Raw genomic sequence first — 15,049 nt, forward strand, 5'->3', positions numbered from 1 at the left:
TCACACCGGATGCTTGCCACGCCACTCTCTGAGGATGTCGTCGTGCCGCTGCCCCGTGAGTAGCACGGGCTTCCACGGCGTTCGTCTTCGGCAGTCCGGCTGCGACATCGGCAAAATCTTGAGTGCGGCAGTGGACGCAGCTCGGCACCTACAACACACCGGAGCTTGCTGCTTGGACGTTCCGCCGATTGAGGTCCAAGCTCAACTCCCCGGATGTTTCGAGTGTCAAGGAGGTGGAGTTTCCCGCTCCCTATGTGCGGTTTATGCCCCACAAAGAGGAGAAGGAAGACCGTCTAGTCGTGGAGCAGCACACTTCCCATGAGGGTGACACGGTGGCTATGGCGAGGTTCGCCTAGCCCAATCCACACCTCTTGGAGGCGAAGCATGAATTCTTCACCAGGAGGAACAAGGAGCGCAAGAAGGAGAGGACGGTCAAGAAGGAGGACGAGGCAGGCCCCTCAATGGTGATCAACATTGAGACATACGAGGACAAGTTGGATATTGGGGATGGGCCACTCCTAGACCTTTGGAACCGTGTCAACGATGATGATGATGACGAGTAGTGTGTCATGGGTTGGTAGACCTTTTGTAGTGAGTCTATCATGTTGTTTGAACTCATGTTTCAGTATGTATGCAATTGTGGAGAAAGACATGTTTGGATGCCCTATTTGACAAACAAAATTTTGGATGCCCTATTTTACATCATCCATCATGGCATCTTTTTTTGGTGCCCTAAGGGCATCTCTAGATGATCCCATCAAAACCGATTAAGGGAGTAAAAATTTCATTTTGAGAATTTAAACCAGACATAACCAAACCCTTATCTGGTGTAGTGTAACACCCCGGACACACCTGCCGGTGGTCGTTACTCCTGGCGGGATCTAGACTGGCCCCACAGATCAATACCAGTCTTTTTTGCGCACTTTGTCCTCACTCGTGCGCACCCGGGAGCAACTTCCCGGTCGGTCACCTATCCTGAAACTACTCCAAGCTGAGCACACTTAACTTTAGAGTTCTATCCAAATGGGCTCCTGATGTCTACTACACAACCTTCTTCTTGTAGACGTTGTTGGGACTCCAAGTGCAGAGGTTTGTAGGACAGTAGCATATTTCCCTCAAGTGGATAACCTAAGGTTTATCAATCCATGGGAGGCGTAGGATGAAGATGGTCTCTCTCAAGCAACCCTGCAACCAAATAACAAAGAGTCTCTTGTGTCCCCAACACACCCAATACAATGGTAAATTGTATAGGTGCACTAGTTCGGCGAAGAGATGATGATACAAGTGGTATATGGATAGTAGATAAAGGTTTTTGTAATCTGAAATTATAAAAACAGTAAGGTAACAAATGATAAAAGTGAGCGTAAACGGTATTGCAATGATAGGAAACAAGGCCTAGGGTTCATACTTTCCCTAGTGTAAGTTCCCTCAACAATACTAACATAATTGGATCATAAAACTATCCCTCAACATGCAACAAAGAGTCACTCCAAAGTCACTAATAGCGGAGAACGAACGAAGAGATTATGGTAGGGTACGAAACCACCTCAAAGTTATTCTTTCCAATCAATCCGTTGGGCTATTCCTATAAGTGTCACAAACAGCCCTAGAGTTCGTACTAGAATAACACCTTAAGACACAAATCAACCAAAACCCTAATGTCACCTAGATACTCCAATGTCACCTCAAGTATTCGTGGGTATGATTATACGATATGCATCACACAATCTCAGATTCATCTATTCAACCAACACAGAGGACCTCAAAGAGTGCCCCAAAGTTTCTACCGGAGAATCACGACGAAAACGTGTGCCAACCCCTATGCATAGGTTCATGGGCGGAACCCGCAAGTTGATCACCAAAACATACATCAAGTGAATCACGTGATATCCCATTGTCACCACAAATATCCACGGCAAGACATACATCAAGTGTTCTCAAATCTTTAAAGACTCAATCCGATAAGATTACTTCAAAGGGGAAACTCGATTCATTACAAGAGAGAAGAGGGGGAGGAGAAACATAAGATCCAACTATAATAGCAAAGCTCGCGATACATCAAGATCGTGCCAAATCAAGAACACGAGAGAGAGAGAGAGAGAGAGAGAGAGATCAAACACATAGCTACTGGTACATACCCTCAGCCCCGAGGGAGAACTACTCCCTCCTCGTCATGGAGAGCACTGGGATGATGAAGATGGCCACCGGAGAAGGATTGCCCCCTCCGGCAGGGTGCCGGAACGGGTCTAGATTGGTTTTCGGTGGCTACGGAGGCTTCTGGCGGCGGAACTCCCGATCTATTGTGTGTTCTAGAAGTTTTAGGGTATATGGAGTTATATAGGCAGAAGAAGCACGTCAGGGGAGCCACGAGGGCCCCACGAGGCAGGGGGCGCGCCCCAGGGGGGTGGGCGTGCCCCCTACCCTCGTGAGCTCGTCCTTCCTTCCTTGACGTGGGGTCCAAGTCCATCAGGTGGCTTTCGTTCCAACAATAACTTCTCTAGTTGATTTCGTTCCGTTTCGACTCCGTCTGATATTCCTTTTCTTCAAAACACTGAAATAGGCATAAAACAACAAATCTGGGCTGGGCCTCCGGTTAATAGGTTAGTCCCAAAAATAATATAAAAGTGGATAATAAAGACCAATATTGCCCAAAATAGTAGATAATATAGCATGGAGCAATCAAAAATTATAGATACGTTGGAGACGTATCAAGCATCCCCAAGTTTAATTCCTGCTCATCCTCAAGTAGGTAAATGATAAAAAAAGATAATTTTTGATGTGGAATGCTAGTTGGCATAATTTCAATGTAATTCTTCCTACTTGTGATATGAATATTCATATTTGAAAAATTCAAGACAAAAGTTCATTTTGACATAAAAATAATAATACTTCAAGCATACTAACTAAGAAATTATGTTTTCTCAAAATAACATGGCCAAAGAAAGCTATCCCTACAAAATCATATAGTCTGGCTATGCTCTATCTTCACCACGCAAAATATTTAAATCATGCACAACCTCGATGACAAACCAAGCAATTGTTTCATACTTTTGATGTTCTCAAAAAATTTCAATCTTCACGCAATACATGAGCGTGAGCCATGGACATAGCACTATAGGTGGAATAGAATGGTGGTTGTGGAGAGGACAAAAAGGGAGAAGATAGTCTCACATCGACTAGGCGTATCAACGGGCTATGGAGATGCCCATCAATAGATATCAATGTGAGTGAGTAGGGATTGCCATGCAACGGATGCACTAGAGCTATGAAAGCTCAACAAAAGAAACTAGTGGGTGTGCATCCAACTCGCTTGCTCACAAAGACATAGGGCATTTTGAGGAAGCCCATCATTGGAATATACAAGCCAAGTTCTATAATGAAAGATTTCCACTAGTATATGAAAGTGACAGAAGATCATGGTGCTACTTTGAAGCACAAGTGTGGTAAAAGGATAGTAGCATCGTCCCCCCCCCCCTTTTTTGGCCTTTTTTTATTTGGCCTTTTTTGGCCTTTCTTTTTTTATGGCCTTTCACTTTTTTTTGGGACAATGCTCTATTGAATGATGATCATCACACTTCTATTTATTTACAACTCGATACTAGAACAAAGTATGACTCTATATGAATGCCTCCGGTGGTGTACCGGGATATGCAATGAATCAAGAGTGACAAGTATGAAAGAATCATGAACAGTGGCTTTGCCACAAATACTATGTCAACTACATGATCATGCTAAGTAATATGACAATGATGAATGTGTCATGATGAACGGAATGGTGGAAAGTTGCACGGCAATATATCTCGGAATGGCTATGGAAATGCCATAATAGGTAGGTATGGTGGCTGTTTTGAGGAAGGTATATGGTGGGTGTATGGTACCGGCGAAAGTTGCGCGGTACTAGAGAGGCTAGCAATGGTGGAAGGGTGAGAGTGCGTATAATCCATGGACTCAACTTTAGTCATAAAGAACTCATATACTTATTGCAAAAATCTAAAAGTTATCAAAACAAAGTACTACGTGCATGCTCCTAGGGGGATAGATTGGTAGGAAAAGACCATCGCTCGTCCCCGACCGCCACTCATAAGGAAGGCAATCAATAAATAAATCATGCTCCGACTTCATCACATAACGGTTCACCATACGTGCATGCTATGGGAATCACAAACTTCAACACAAGTATTTCTCAAATTCACAACTACTCAACTAGCATGACTCTAATATTACCATCCTCATATATCAAAACAATCATCAAGTATCAAACTTCTCTTAGTATTCAACACACTCATAAGAGAATTTTATTATTCTTGAATGCCTAGCATATTAGGATTTTAAGCAAATTACCATGCTATTTAAGACTCTCAGAATGATATAAGTGAATCATGAGAGTTCATCTATTTCTTCAAAATAAAACTACCACCATGCTCTAAAAGATATAAGTGAAGCACTAGAGCAAATGACAAACTACTCCGAAAGATATAAGTGAAGATCAATGAGTAGTCGAATAATTATGCAACTATGTGAAGACTCTCTAACATTTAATAATTTCATATCTTGGTATTATATTCAAAAAGCAAGCAAAGCAAAATAAATTGACGCTCCAAGCAAAACACATATCATGTGGCGAATAAAAATATAGCTCCAAGTAAAGTTACCGATGAACGAAGACGAAGGAGGGGATGCCTTCCGGGGCATCCCCAAGCTTAGGCTCTTGGTTGTCCTTGAATATTACCTTGGGGTGCCTTGGTCATCCCCAAGCTTAGGCTCTTACCACTTCTTGTTCCATAGTCCATCGAATCCTTACCCAAAACTTGAAAACTTCACAACACAAAACTTAAAGTAGAAAACTCGTAAGCTCCGTTAGTATAAGAAAATAAATCACCACTTCAAGGTACTGTAATGAACTCATTCTTTATTTATATTGGTGTTAAACCTACTGTATTCCAACTTCTCTATGGTTTATAAACTATTTTACTAGCCATAGATTCATCAAAATAAGCAAACAACACATCGAAAACAGAATCTGTCAAAAACAGAACAGTCTGTAGTAATCTGGATCAAACGTATACTTATGGAACTCATAAAATTCTCAAATAAATTGCTGGACCTGAGTAATTTATCTATTAATCATATGCAAAAATAATTAACTAAATATCACTCTCCAAATAAAAATGGCAGCAATTCTCGTGAGCACTAAAGTTTCTGTTTTTGACAGCATGATCAACAAGACTTTCCCCAAGTCTTCCCAAAGGTTCTACTTGGCACAAACACTAATTAAAAGCATAAAACAACATCTAAACAGAGGCTAGATGAATTATTTATTACTAAATGGGAGCAAAAATCAAGGAATAAAAATAAAATTGGGTTGCCTCCCAACAAGCGCTATCGTTTAACGCCCCTAGCTAGGCACGATGATTTCAATGATGCTCATATAAAAGATAAGAATCGTAACATAAAGAGAGCATCATGAAGAATATGACTAGCACATTTAAGTCTAACCCACTTCCTATGCATAGGGATTTTGTGAGTAAACAACTTGTGGGAACAAGAATCAACTTGCATAGGAAGGTAAAACAAGCATAACTTCAAAACTTTACGCACATAGAGAGGAAACTTGATATTATTGCAATTCCTACAAGCATATGTTCCTCCCTCATAATAATTTTCAGTAGCATCATGAATGAATTCAACAATATAACCAGCACCTAAAGCATTCTTTTCATGATCTACAAGCATAGAAAATTTACTACTCTCCACATAAGCAAAATTCTTCTAATGAATAATTGTGGGAGCAAACTCAACAAAATAACTATCATGTGATTGAAAATTAAGATCAAGATGACAAGTTTCATGGTTATCATTATTCTTTAAAGCATACGTGTCATCAAAATAATCATCATAGATAGGAGTTGATACGTCCATTTTGCATCATGCTTTTATATCGATATTTATTGCATTATGGGTTGTTATTTCACTTTATGTCACAATACTTATGGCTATTCTCTCTTATTTTACAAGGTTTACATAAGGAGGGAGAATGTCGGCAGCTAGAATTCTGGGCTACAAAAGGAGCAAATATCTTCCCATCTCTTCTTGTTATTGTCTTTGTCCGAGATGCCCGGTTCACCAAATGAGAATTCAAATCGAGATTGTGTGAAGTAAAGATCTTTTTCTTGAAAGCGGATTTCTCCCTTCAAAATATCATCCATCTAATTTTAGAGACCTATTCTGTGCAACTCCAAAAGTCTTGAAACTCCACGGAACATCTTAAAACAAATAAACAAAAATTCTCACCAAAGATGAAGGCCAGGGGGCCCACACCCTGCACACGAGGGTGGGGGGCGCCCCCCCCCCTAGGGCGCGCCCCCTACCTCGTGGGCCCCCTGGTGGCTCTCCGATGCCCATCTTCTCCTATATGAGGTCTTTCGATGAGAAAAAAATAGGAAGGAACTTTTTGGGACGAGACTCCGCCGCCACGAAGCGGAACCTTGGCGGATCCAATCTAGAGCTCCGGCAGAGCTGTTCTGCCGGGGAAACTTCCCTCCGGGAGGGGGAAATCATCACCATCGTCATCACCAACGCTCCTCTCATCGGGAGAGGGCAATCTCCATCAACATCTTCACCAGCACCATCTCATCTCCAAACCCTAGTTCATCTCTTGTATCCAATTCTTGTCTCGAAGTCCGGGATTGGTGCTAGTAGGTTGCTAGTAGTGTTGATTACTCTTTGTAGTTGATGCTAGTTGGTTTAATTGGTGGAAGATCATATGTTCAGATCCTATATGCATATTATTACCCCTCTGATTATGGACATGAATATGCTTTGTGAGTAATTACGTTCGTTCCTGAGGACACAGGAGAAGTCTTGCTATGAGTAGTCATGTGAATTTGGTATTCGTTTGATATTTTGATAAGATGTATGTTGTCTAGCCTCTAGTGGTGTTATGTGAACGTCGACTACATAACACTTCACCATTTTTTGGGCCTAGAGGAAGGCATTGGGAAGTAATAAGTAGATGATGGGTTGCTAGAGTGACAGAAGCTTAAACCCTAGTTTATGCGTTGCTTTGTAAGGGGCTGATTTGGATCCATATGTTTCATGCTATGGTTAGGTTTACCTTAATACTTTTGTTGTAGTTGCGGATGCTTGCAATAGAGGTTAATCATAAGTGGGATGCTTGTTCAAGTAAGAACAGCACCCAAGCACCGGTCCACCCACATATCAAATTATCAAAGTATCACACGTGAATCATATGAACGTGATGAAAACTAGCTTGACGATATTCCCATGTGTCCTCAGGAGTGCTTTTCCTATTATAAGAGTTCGTTCCACCTTGTCCTTTGCTACAAAAGGATTGGGCCATCTTACTGCACTTTATTTACTTTTATTACTTGTTACTTGTTACAACCTATCTTATCACAAAACTATCTGTTACCACTTATTTCAGTACTTGCAGAGAATACCTTGCTGAAAACCGCTTATCATTTCCTTCTGCTCCTCGTTGGGTTCGACACTCATACTTATCGAAAGGACTACGATAGATCCCCTATACTTGTGGGTCATCAAGACTCTTTTATGGCGCCGTTGCCGGGGAGTGTAGCACCTTTGGTAGGTGGAATTTGGTAAGGAAAAATTTATATAGTGTGCTGAAATTTACTGTCACTTGTTACTATTGAAAGTAATTCTCTGAGGGGCTTGTTCAGGGTATCTTCACCCCGTCTAGTAGAGCAAAGAGTTGCTCCTCAACCTAGTGAACCTATTGAAAATGAAATTCCTTATGAGTATTCTTCGGGTATGATAGAAAAACTGCTAGATAACCCTTTTACAGGAGATGGAACAAAGCATCCTGATGAGCACTTAATATATGTGGATGAAGTTTATGGATTATTTAAGCTTGAAGGTATACCTGATGATGTTGCTAAGAAGAAGGTCTTCCCTTTATCTTTGAAGGGAGATGCATTGATACGGTATATGCTATGTGGTGATATGAGATCATGGGACTATAAAAGATTGAAGCTGGAATTTCATCAAAAGTATTATCCTATGCATCTTGTTCATCGTGATCGCAATTATATATATAATTTCTGGCCTCGTGAAGGAGAAAGCATCGCTCAAGCTTGGGGGAGGCTTAAATCAATGTTATATTCATGCCCCAATCATGAGCTCTCAAAAGAAATAATTATGCAAAGTTTTTATGCTTGGCTTTCTGAAAACAATCGCACCATGCTCGATACTTCTTGTGCTGGCTCTTTTATGATGAAGACTATTGAATTTAGATGGAATTTATTGGATAGAATTAAACGCAACTCTGAAGATTGGGACCTCGACGAAGGTAAGGAGACAGGTATGACACCTAAGTTTGATTGTGTTAAATCTTTTATGGACACCGATATTTTCCGTAAGTTTAGCACTAAATATGGACTTGACTCTGAGATAGTAGCTTCTTTCTGTGAATCTTTTACTACTTATGTTGATCTCCCTAAGGAGAAGTGGTTTAAATATCATCCTCCCATAGAAGTAAAAGTAGTTGCACCTATTAAAGTTGAAGAAAAGACTGTCACTTATAATGATCCTATTGTTCCTACTTCTTATGTTGAGAAACCACCTTTCCCTGTTAGAATAAAGGATCATGCTAAAGCTTCAACTATTGTTCGTAAAAGCAATATTAGAACTTATACACCTCCTGAGAAAGTTAAAGTAGAACCTAATATTGCTATTGTTAAAGATCTCTTGTCTGATAATATTGATGGGCATATTATTCAGTTCGAAGGTGAAACTGCTAGAATTGCTAAACCTTGTGATAAGGATAAACATAGACATGTGGTAGGCATGACTGTTATTTCTGTTAAAATAGGAGATCATTGTTATCATGGCTTATGTGATATGGGTGCTAGTGCTAGTGTTATACCGCATGCTTTATACGAAGAAATTAAGAATGAAATTGCACCTGTTGAGTTAGAAGATATTGATGTTACTATTAAACTTGCTAATAGAGATACTATTGCACCAATTGGAATTGTTAGATATGTTGAAGTCTTGTGTGGGAAAACTAAATATCCTGCTGATTTTATTGTTCTTACTTCTCCGCAAGATAGCTTTTGCCGAATTATATTTGGTAGACCCTTCTTAAATACTGTCAATGCTACCATAGACTGCACTAAGAATATTGTTACTGTTGGTTTGGATGATATGGTTCATGAGTTTAATTTCTCTAAATTTAGTAAACAACATCGTGAGGAAGAATTACCTAGTAAGGATGAAATTGTTGGTCTTTCTTCTATTGCTGTACCTCCTAGTGACCTTTAGAACATTATTTGCTAGACCATGAAAATGATATGTTCATGAATGAAAGAAGGGAAATAGATGAAGTATTCTTTAAACAGGAACCTATTCTACATCACAACTTGCCTGTTGAAATTTTAGGGGATCCTCCTCCACCCAAGGTTGATCCCGTGTTTGAGCTTAAACCGTTGCCTGATAATCTTAAATATGCTTATCTTGATGAAAAGAAGATATATCTTGTTATTATTAGTGCTAACCTTTCAGAGCATGAAGAAGAAAGATTATTGAAAACTCTGAAGAAGCACCGTCCTGCTATTGGATATACTCTTGATGATCTTAAGGGCATTAGTCCCACTCTATGTCAACATAAAATAAATTTGGAAGCAGATGCCAAACCAGTTCGTGATCCTCAATGATGTCTGAATTCTAAAATGAAAGAAGTGGTAAGAAAAGAAATACTAAAGCTTCTGGAGGCAGGTATAATCTATCTCGTTGCTGATAGTGAGTGGGTAAGTCATGTCCATTGTGTCCCTAAGAAAGGAGGTATTACTGTTGTTCCTAATGATAAAGATGAATTGATTCCACAAAGAATTATCACAGGTTATAGGATGGTAATTGATTTCCGCAAATTAAATAAAGCTACTAAGAAAGATCATTACCCCTTACCTTTTATTGATCAAATGCTAGAAAGATTATGCAAACATACACACTATTGCTTTCTAGATGGTTATTCTGGTTTCTCTCAAATACCTGTGTCGGCTAGAGATCAATCAAAGACTACTTTTATATGCCCTTTTGGTACTTTTGCTTATAGATGTATGCCTTTTGGTTTATGTAATGCACCTGCTACCTTTCAAAGATGCATAATGGCTATATTCTCTGACTTTTGTGAAAAGATTTGTGAGGTTTTCATGGACGACTTTTCCGTCTATGGTTCCTCTTTTGATGATTGCTTGAGCAATCTTGATCGAGTTTTGCAGAGATGTGAAGAAACTAATCTTGTCTTGAATTGAGAAAAGTGCCACTTTATGGTTAATGAAGGTATTGTCTTGGGGCACAAAGTTTCTGAAAGAGGTATTGAAGTTGATAAAGCCAAGGTTGATGCTATTGAAAAGATGCCATGTCCCAAGGACATCAAAGGTATAAGAAGTTTCCTTGGTAACGCTGGATTTTGTAGGAGGTTCATTAAGGACTTCTCAAAAAATTCTCGGCCTCTGACTAATTTATTGCAAAAAGATATACCATTTGTCTTTGATGATGATTGTGTGAAGCATTTGAAATACTTAAGAAAGCATTAGCCTCTGCACCTATTGTTCAGCCACCTGATTGGAACCTACCCTTTGAAATTATGTGTGATGCTAGTGATTATGTTGTAGGTGTTGTTCTAGGGCAAAGAGTTGATAAGAAATTAAATGTTATTCATTATGCTAGTAAGACTCTAGACAATGCTCAAAGAAATTATGCTACTACTAAAAAAGAGCTTTTAGCAGTTGTATTTGCTTGTGATAAGTTCAGATCTTATATTGTCGATTCTAAAGTAACTATTCAAACTGATCATGCTGCTATTAAATATCTTATGGAAAAGAAATATGCTAAACCTAGACTTATTAGATGGGTTCTCTTGCTACAAGAATTTGATTTGCATATTGTTGATAGAAAGGGAGCTGAGAACCCCGTTGCAGACAACCTGTCTAGGTTAGAAAATATTCTTGATGACCCACTACCTATTAATGATAACTTTCCTGATGAACAATTAAATGTTATAAGTGCTTCTCGTAGTACTCCATGGTATGCTGATTATGCTAATTATATTGTTGCTAAATTTATACCACCTAGCTTCACATACCAACAAAAGAAAAAGTTCTTCTATGATTTAAGACATTACTTTTGGGATGACCCACATCTTTATAAAGAAGGAGCAGATGGTGTTATTAGACGTTGTGTACCTGAGCATGAACAGGAACAGATCCTACGCAAGTGTCACTCCGAATCTTATGGAGGACACCACGCTGGAGATAGAACTGCACATAAGGTATTGCAATCTGGTTTTTATTGGCCTACTCTCTTCAAGGATGCCCGTAAGTTTGTCTTGTCTTGTGATGAATGTCAAAGAATTGGTAATATTAGTAGACGTCAAGAAATGCCTATGAATTATTCACTTGTTACTGAACCGTTTGATGTTTGGGGTTTTGATTATATGGGACCTTTTCCTGCCTCTAATGGATACACACATATTTTAGTTGCTGTTGATTACGTTACTAAGTGGGTAGAAGCTATTCCAACTAGTAGTGCTGATCATAACACTTCTATTAAAATGCTTAAGGAAGTTATTTTCCCGAGGTTTGGAGTCCCTAGATATTTAATGACTGATGGTGGTTCACACTTTATTCATGGTTCTTTCCGTAAAATGCTTGCTAAATATGATGTTAATCATAGAATTGCATCTCCTTATCACCCTAATTCTAGTGGTCAAGTAGAGTTGAGCAATAGAGAGCTCAAATTAATTTTTCAAAAGACTGTTAATAGGTCTAGAAAGAATTGGCCTAAGAAACTTGATGATGCATTATGGGCTTATAGAACTGCATATAAAAATCCTATGGGTATGTCTCCGTATAAAATGGTCTATGGAAAAGCATGTCACCCACCTCTCGAACTAGAACATAAGGCATACTGGGCTATTAAAGAGGTCAACTATGATTTTAAACTTGCCGGTGAAAAGAGGTTATTTGATATTAGCTCACTTGATGAATGGAGAACCCAAGCTTATGAAAATGCCAAGTTGTTTAAAGAAAAAGTTAAAAGATGGCATGACAAAAGGATACAAAAGCATGAGTTTAATGTAGGTGATTATGTATTGCTATACAACTCTCGTTTAAGATTTTTTGCAGGAAAACTTCTCTCTAAATGGGAAGGCCCCTATGTTATCGAAGAGGTCTATCGTTCCGGTGCCATAAAGATCAACAACTTCGAAGGCACAAATCCGAAGGTGGTAAATGGTCAAAGAATTAAACATTATATCTCAGGTAATCCCATAAATGTTGAAACCAATATTATTGAAACCGTAACCCCGGAAGAATACATAAGAGACACTTTCTGGAATGTTTCAGACTCCGAAAAGGAATAGGTATGTGGTACAGTAAGTAAACCGACTCGAAAACAATTTTTAAGGCAATATTTCTCCGTCTTGGAATATTTAGAAAAATAGAAAAATAAGTAGCAGTCCGGGAAGGACACGAGGGCCCCACGAGGGTGGTGGGCGCGCCCTACCCCCCTGGGCGCGCCCCTACCTCGTGAGCACCTCGTGTACCTTTCGGACTCCGTTTTCTTGCATGTTACATATTTTGGTCGGTAAAAATTCATTATATAACCTCCCGAAGGTTTTGACTCCCGTATCACGCAAATCTCTTTTGTTCTGGTTTCGAGCTATTTTTTGTCAGGGTTTTCCAGGCTAAGCATCATGTTGTCTCCCTCCTCCAACAATGGTGACAACGATGCTTGGCTAATGAAGATAGATCTGAAGAGGGAAGAACCCACGAGGGTCAGCAAGGATGAAAGGATCAAGAAGGCTACGGAGGATCAAGCTCCGGCAGCAAAAGACATCCTTCAACTTCATCATAACCTTCTTACCCCAACTGAGATCGAAGCTTTCAAGATGATTGACTTAGCTCGTATACAAAACAAGTATCTCACACAAGAAAATATTTTGTTGAAGGAGCATATTGTCGCACTCAAGGGCATTATTCGCAAGCTGGAGGACCTCTTACGCTCGATGTGCGATTATCCGTCACCTCCACCTTCTTCACCAACCAAGGAGATATAATCACATGGGTATGGGAACTCCCCTTGGCAACTGCCAAGCTTGGGGGAGGTGCCCCGGTATCGTATCACAATCACAACTCTTATCTTTACCATTTTTCTTAGTTCAATCCTATTAGTAGTATCTTGATCCAGTAGAATAAAGTTTATGGCATGATCTAGTTTTGAGTTTTGCTTTATGATCTCTCTATGTAATCGAGTCCGTGAGCTATATAATAAAGATTAGTGTTGAGTCAAGGGCTTGATTATTTTGCCATGATCTTGGGTGAATAAAAGAAAAGAGAAAAAGAATAAAAAGAAACAAAAAGTTCATATTGACCTTATTGAGAGTAATGACTTTACATAGAAAGAGTATGATGATTAAAAATTGTTGGGAGTTGGCAGACATAGCTTTGGTCATTGTTGCAATTAATAGGAAGTAATAAGGAAAGAGAGGTTTTCACATATAGGTATATTATCATTGACATCTTCTATGATTGGGAGCACTCATTAAAATATGACATGCTAAAGAGTTGATGTTGGACAAGGAAGACAACATAATGAGTTATGTATTTCTTATATCTGAGATAAAGTATGTTGTCATGGATCCTCTAACTTGTTGAGCTTGCCTTTCCCCCTCATGCTAGCCAAATTCTCAGCACCAAGTAGAAATACTACTTGTGCTTCCAAATACCCTTAAATCAGTTTTACCATGAGAGTCCACCATATCTACCTATGGATTGAGTAAGATCCTTCAAGTAAGTTGTCATCGGTGCAAAGCAATAAAAATTGCTCTAAATATGTATGATCGATTGGTGTGGGAGAAATAAGCTTTATACGATCTTGTGATGTGGAAGTAATAAAAGCGACGGACTGCATAATAAAGGTTCACATCACAAGGGGCAATATAAAGTGACGTTCTTTCACATTGAGATTTTATATATCCAACCATAAAAGTGCATGGCAACCTCTGCTTCCCTCTGCGAAGGGCCTATCCTTTATTATTATCTTCTACCTTATGCAAGAGTCATGGTGATCTTCACCTTTTCTTTTTCATTTTATCCTTTAGCAAGCTTAGCATGTTGGAAAGAACATGATATATATATATATCTAATTGGATGTAGGGGAGCATGAACCATTATTGTTGACATTACCCGTGAGGTAAAAGGTTGTGGGGCAAAACTATAAGCCCCTATCTTTCTCTATGTCCGATTAAAACTCCGTAACCATAAGTATCGCGTGAGTGTTAGCAATTATGGAGGACTAAATGATAGTTGAGTATGTGGACTTGCTTTTTAGCTCTGACATAGACTCTTTCCGATGTTATGATAAATTGCAATTGCTTCAATGACTGAGATTATAGTTTGTCGGAGCCCAATAAGGTTTATGATTTATAATTTTGCATTGTGAATAGATCATCACTTGAACATAAGTAATCATATGACAAAATCTATATATGTTTTTGTTCTGAGAATAATCATGATGCCTTCATGTCCGTATTTTATTTTTATCGATGCCTCTACCTCTAAACATGAGGACATATTTATTGTTATCGGCTTTTCGCTTGAGGACAAGCGAGGTCTAAGCTTGGGGGAGTTGACACGTCCATTTTGCATCATGCTTTTATATCGATATTTATTGCATTATGGGTTGTTATTTCACTTTATGTCACAATACTTATGGCTATTCTCTCTTATTTTATAAGGTTTACATAAGGAGGGAGAATGCCGGCAGCTGGAATTCTGGGCTGGAAAAGGAGCAAATATTAGAGACCTATTCTGTACAACTCCAAAAGTCCTGAAACTCCACGGAACATCTTAAAACAAATAAAGAAAAATCCTCGCCAAAGATGAAGGCCAGGGGCCCACACCCTGCTCACGAGGGTGGGGGGCGCCCCCCTAGGGCGCGCCCCCTACCTCATGGGCCCCCTGGTGGCTCTCGGACGCCCATCTTCTCCTATATGAGGTCTTTCGAT

Source organism: Triticum aestivum, chromosome 2A, assembly GCF_018294505.1.
Source record: "Triticum aestivum cultivar Chinese Spring chromosome 2A, IWGSC CS RefSeq v2.1, whole genome shotgun sequence".
Lineage (NCBI taxonomy): Eukaryota > Viridiplantae > Streptophyta > Magnoliopsida > Poales > Poaceae > Triticum > Triticum aestivum.